This window comes from Spea bombifrons, chromosome 9, assembly GCF_027358695.1.
Source record: "Spea bombifrons isolate aSpeBom1 chromosome 9, aSpeBom1.2.pri, whole genome shotgun sequence".
NCBI lineage: Eukaryota > Metazoa > Chordata > Amphibia > Anura > Pelobatidae > Spea > Spea bombifrons.
Window position 1 is genome coordinate 19,455,901 of NC_071095.1, and position 6,261 is coordinate 19,462,161.

General features: G+C 43.3%; 1 protein-coding gene across 2 annotated transcripts in view; it reads right to left on the reverse strand.

Annotated features, from left to right (window-relative positions):
- Positions 1 to 5,933, reverse strand: part of SLC8A3 (solute carrier family 8 member A3) — a 68,407-nt gene extending 62,474 nt beyond the window's left edge. Inside the window, exon 1 of one of the 2 annotated variants that reach the window (XM_053475661.1) lies at positions 5,555 to 5,933. The gene's annotated coding sequence lies outside the window, so the exon portion shown is untranslated. The remainder of the gene's footprint in view (positions 1 to 5,554) is intronic. The other variant, XM_053475660.1, reaches the window with a different exon arrangement.
- Positions 5,934 to 6,261: the final 328 nt, after the last annotated feature.

Consider the following 6,261-nt stretch of genomic DNA (forward strand, 5'->3'; position numbering starts at 1 on the left):
TTCAGTCTGAATAAATGGTATAGAAGACCTACTGGAGAACGTCGACTCCAGCTGTCATGGGCAATAGGTGGGTAAGAATCCTTCCTTCTTCCTCGCTACGATATGGGGTTTACATTTGTTTTTTCCTTCTTCATCCCTCTAGGCTCCCAGCACTCTTAATACCGGGTTATACGAGGAAGGACAGGTCACGTAACAAACTGTATAAGGACACATATTCCTTAGGAACAATCCCATTCGTGGCATGCTAGCAAGGTTTATTGAAGCCACTTGAAATCATGTAAAATAATGGCGTATGAGATTTGTAAACCGCGCAAGTCCTTCCCGTTAGACATGAGAAAATAAGATCATGCTGTCTGGGTGAGTCAGAACTGGACCGCAGATCAATGCACGCAGATTCCTTCTGCTCCTCAATGATTAACATCAGCCGAAGACGCTTATTACGGCGCTGGCGGTTTTCCCTATGTTAAAATCTAAAGCCAATTCTAAAAATGTGATTATCTTACTTGAAAGAAGCCCAAGACCAGCAATCATATTAATTGGTTTACAGTGAAAAATGGCAAACTCAAAAAAAAAAAAGGGAATTTAATTTTTTTTATAAAAAAATGGATTTTTTATGCAAAATTAGTAAATAATACAATAGAGATCCGTATCACCAACCACTGAGAGCACCAAGTTCAACCTACAGATATATATATCATGAAAAGCACATCAATAGGTCACAACAGCATTCAAACCTAAAGTTATCCTAGACCCCGCCATCTATAAAGAAATGAAAAAGTATCTTTTTTTTGTTTGTCTTCATACAAAGTGTCTTTGAAGAGACTGAGAAACGTCTAAAATGTTTATTCGGTAAAAGGCCATACGATGTTATGCGGAAAGCAACAAAATATTCGGCCGAGTAAAAAGCAGAGGAAGAAAAGGGCGCTGCGGCACCCGAGGGAGAAGAATAAAATAAAGAGAGGTAACGCTTAGAGAGAATAATACTCTCAGAGCAACAGGCGGAAAGAAGCAGGGAGCGCGGTGAGATGTGCAGAGGTCACATCATACAACACATCACATAGACAAGCTGCAGAAGACCTTCTCTGACACGTGTTCTCTCCCGAGAAAAGTAGATGTGATATATATATATATATATATACATACACGCACGCACACACATACATACATACATACACTACACACTATATGGACAAAAGTATTGGGACACCTGGCCATTACACCAATAGGGACATTGTATTCTAAATACACAGAAAATACTATGAAAACATGCGGATCTATTAGGAATAACTTTGGGTAGACTTCTCGTTCTTCTTATTCTGGGGTGGGGGTGGGTGGACTGGTCTTGAAAGGAGAATGCGGTCACATCTTATGGGTCACCAATTTTGCACAGCAACAGGTAGAAGGCGCTCAGTAGGGGTACGTAGCCTCCGGAAAGCTTGCATTAATGCTTGTATATTAGAATAGAGAATGTAAAGATGAAAGAGGAGATGGAAACCGGACTAGCGCCATAGGCAACGAGATTGGAAAATTGCCCGGGGCTACGTAGGTGACAGATTCACTTTAAGGGAGCTTGATGAAGAACATAGGAGAGAAGCAAAGACTTCGAGGAGATCCTACGATAAGGAATTACGGGGCTAAATAAGAATTTGGGTGTATTTCATAAAAAAATTTTGTTAAACTGTTTGCAGGGCAATTTGATATAGAAAGGGTTAAAGAGAAATAACAAATCTTAAATTATATTTAAGAAAGTTGTTTGTATTGGAAGCTATAATACACACTTTCAGTGAAAAACTATTTTGAGGATACAAATAAATGTTGCTACATTTTAAGATACATATTATCCTACTTCCTTTGTAACAATAACATGGACAGAAAAAAAGTGATGATAAAAATATAAAGTATAAATACATTTATTATGATGCCCCTCAGAGGTGGGCAGGCAAGGGAGGTATGGGATAGAGTGCGTTGTGTGTATAAAAGAGGGTGGTAGATAAATGGAACGGGCTTCCAGTAGAGGTGGTAGAGGCTAATACAGTGAGGGGGTTTAAACATGCCTGGGATAGGCACGTGACTCCCGAATTTAATCATTAAAATGATAGGGAAATTGCGCTGGACGCAACACTTTTGTGGATAAATGCGGCATTAGGAGGGTAATTCTGAATGCTATTAAATTTAAAACCTTTCCGGGGGATCTTTAAACGACGTGAAATTTTGTCTCATTCATATTTTTTGTTGGGAATATTTGACATGCGTCGCAAAAAAGCATAAAATTCTGCCTACGTTACTTAATGGGAACAGCAGGCAGCTTTGGGTAAAAATGTCATATTTCTGGAATTCGGTATTTCAAATATATTATTTGACAGCGCTATTTCATAAAAGCGTCACGGTTAATTAAATAAAGGACATTGGTTATGGTGAAAATTATTTGTGGGGGTTTTTTTTTTATTATTAAAAGCAAAATATCAGAACCTTTTATTATAAGGGGAGGAGAAATAATGATTGGAGGCAGAAGTCTTGTAAGCCAACCCCCAAGGGGCATCTCCTCGCCTAACCCCACTCTCCATGTATTACGCAATGGAGTATTAAGGAGTAACAAGTAATGAGATTCTTCTTGTTTGCCCCCAAGTTCTAGATTCCTGTAATTTGGAAGATCGGAAGGATGATGGACCATTCACTAGTAACGAAACAACCAAGGAGCGTACAAATCAACATCCGGAGCACGCCATGCTGACGTCAACACAACACAAATATCGGTTATTATCATTCCAAAAATGTGGACATTCAAAGCTTCTCCCCGATTACCCCCTTACCCCAAAAAGTCTCCCAAATCCATTCCATAGGCTTAACATATAACACCCTGATTAACGGGCTACTGTCTATCAGGTTACTGCATTAACACGCATAGTCTGCATAGTGAGAGCTTTTAATTAGTAAAAGACAAAGTATTTAATGCTAGACGCTTCCAGCTCGCTGGGAAATATCCTTTAAACGTAAGCGTATCTGTCACCAGAAGATCCCCAGCTGCCCGGCTTCTCCGGCGCGGTAACCTTACTCCCTGCAAGTAGCCACTTTTCTTGCCTTATTTAGCGAAGACCGTGGAGCCGAAGCTATATTTGAAACCCGAGGTAAACAAGACCTCGGCGTTAGATGGAGCGCAGCAGCTGCCTGACGTGAATCACACATTGATTGAAACACCTAGGCTTCCTTTCTGGCACATTCTTCCAATTCTCGCCAGAATCCCGGGCGACCTCTTAAAAGAACCCACCACTCGGGAAAGGAAGACGTGCGACGGAGACGTACCGGCCAGATGGACCCAGATCAGCCGTGTGAACGTTCCGGTGGAGAATGACCATGTTCTGGTCTGATGTCAACCTCGGTACAAGGCATGGGTGGGGGGGGGACTCATCAGAAGTACTAAGGGTCCATATGCCAGGGCAACCATATGTCAGAGAGACCGTGAACCTCCTATGGCTAAGCCGGAATGGCAATGGATAGTTTCTGAGCAAAACTGGAAGACGGAATAGGTACAAAGTATCATCCTATACCATGTGAAAGAGTTCAGGATCTCCTCAACTCATCCCAGGTCAGCCGGAACCCTTGAGATACTGATTAATGTCCCCATTCCAATGCTCATGTCACACGTGATGGGTCCTCAAGACTGGGAACATGTCTGCTGTGTTAACAACGGGAACATTTACATTGAGCGCATATGCATACAGTCATGTGTCACATGAGTCCCCGACTCATATTAATCGACCAGATACCATCTAGACAAACCTCCGAATTGTCTCCGGTCAGCGTAGCATTAACAGTCGTTTGGCTGCTGTTGGACTATCATCCCCACAATCCTTTGCTAAGAAATGTGAGTTCTACGGAGTGCCAATTTTCAGGGCAACCTAATTCTCTTTAGGGATAACCTGGCAAGGGTTGCAGCTTGTTAACAGCAGCCTCTCCCCCCCCCCCTTGCACTGTAGCTATGGATTCGCAAGTGCCCCTTAGGATACATCAGACCTTATAAGCGGCCGAAGAGCCTTATAACAACATGGGGGAATCCCTGTCCTGTTCGGCTCTTTGGGCCTGAACACATTAGGTTCTCCGGCTGGCAAGTGCCGCCGCAGAACAGATTTCGTTCTAGCAGCATCAGTCACCATATATGCAATACTCTCTCCAGTCTGATCGCTGATTTTTGTTTTAATCCATTATATAAAAGGTAATCAGATCCTTACAGAATGAGTAAAAACGACAGAAAACCAAAGGAAAAGCAAATAAATCCTCCCCGTGGCATCGCACGTAAATAGAACATGGAAGGAATGAATAACTACATGAATACATGTATACTAAATACATTCGGGGACCCCCTCTGTGGTCTGCGAGCGGCATTCATGTTAACTCCAGTATAAAATTGCCCACCAGTGGGGTCCCTAATGGTACCGTCTCCCACGCACCACCACAGTGATAGTTGACCTAGCTTTTTCATACAGCTCATCACTCCATTGCTTAATGTTGCCTCCTCTCCCATAGCCCTATGCAGTAGGAATCGTACGCAGACCAAGCTCCAAATCCGTGGGGCCAAAAAACGCTGAAAACAGCCCTAAACTAAAGGGTCGTAATAAGCGATGCGCTTAATAGGTGTATATACGCTGCCGAAGGGTTAATCATTTGAGTGCCCGGGGTGAGAAGTATTGTAAAAAAAAAAAAAAAAAAAAAATCTAACCCCATTATGTCTGCTAGCCATGCTATCTAGCTTGTGGCCCCTAAAGGGTTATTTAATAATATACCCAGTAATGCACGGAGTATTACATTACACGTATTCCATCATGGAGCAAATGGAAATCCTCAAATCTGATGATGCCTTAGAACAGTTCCTTCTTTTCGTCTATTACAAGACTGATGCATCATCATACTGCATTTAGTAATTCCTCCCCTGGTTAGGATGGATGCATTTCTTGCAATCAGGTGAATATCGTTATTTGCACTACATACTGCAAAACATTTAAGCGGCTCATGCAGTTGGCACATTAGCAGCTTCTCAGTTGCTGACAGGTTCATGCAAACCCCCATTCAGCCATAACACTTAAGTACACGCTACCCCTGGGGGCAACTAATAGTCCCATAATCCTAAAATCATACATTGCCACAGCATCAAGGGTTAACCCACCCTCCTATTCAACGGCACCCTGCGCCAAGAGTTAATGTAGCTGATGCCCCTGTGTATTGCGAATCGCCCAGGGTTGCACTAATTAAATCAGTAACACTAGATGTGTAGGGAAAGACCTCCTTAACCCTTTCCATCACATTGCAGCAATGACGACGATGATGATGATGACGGTGGTGGTGGAAGTTAAGACTCAGGCATCAGCACCCCCGGTTTGTAGAGGCTACTGGATCATACATATGACACGTACGTCCCAGCGCATGTAGAACCCATGGCACCCTGTACATTCCGGGCTTGTGTTCCAATAGAACACCGGGGAACCCTGAAGCTTCTGGTGGCCGAGATGACCATGGAACCCGAGCGCACACCATGTTCTGATGTGGCTAGCCTTTCACTTACCCCTTTCGCAGTCTTCTCCTGGCTGCTCCTGTTTTTTGGTGCTGTTCCCCAATTCAGGTCCTCAGGGTTCTTGCATTGAGACCATTGCATCTCCTGGTTAATCAGTGACTGGGTAGGGGGAGGGAGCCTTCGCATGTCACTCCAAATTGCCTTACTTGCTAAAAATTCTCTCTTCTCCCTTTTGCAGCTGTCAGGGGGAGCAGGGAAGTGCATCTAAAGACACAGAATTGGGAGGCAGAGGGGCTGATCTGCGAGCCCCCTCTCACGCAGCGTGTGTGCACGGGCTGGGCAGGGGGACATCCTTTCTTCGCAGGCTCCTGGCAAAGTCTATTCTCATAATAAGCAAAGTCTTTAGTGCTGCAAAATATCTAGAGCACAGTTGCATAGCAGCCATGTTATGCAGACTTCCACTGGGGGAGCATCTAACAATTTTAACATGCTCAGTATAACAGGGATTTGTCAGGGACTGTGTCGAAAGCAACACTACAAGCTTTACATTAGAGTGGGAAGACCCCCCTCGCCATACAATATATAAAACGTAGAATAAAAAAAATATATATTTCATTCTATTCAATGCGTTTACCTAGATCCAATATAAGGGAAGAATTCAATGTAAAATTCCCATAATAGAATGACATCGATGACAGCGACTCAGACCAGTTCATCTCATGATGTAAAGACTCAGACCCTAATCAGTCGTCGGTCTC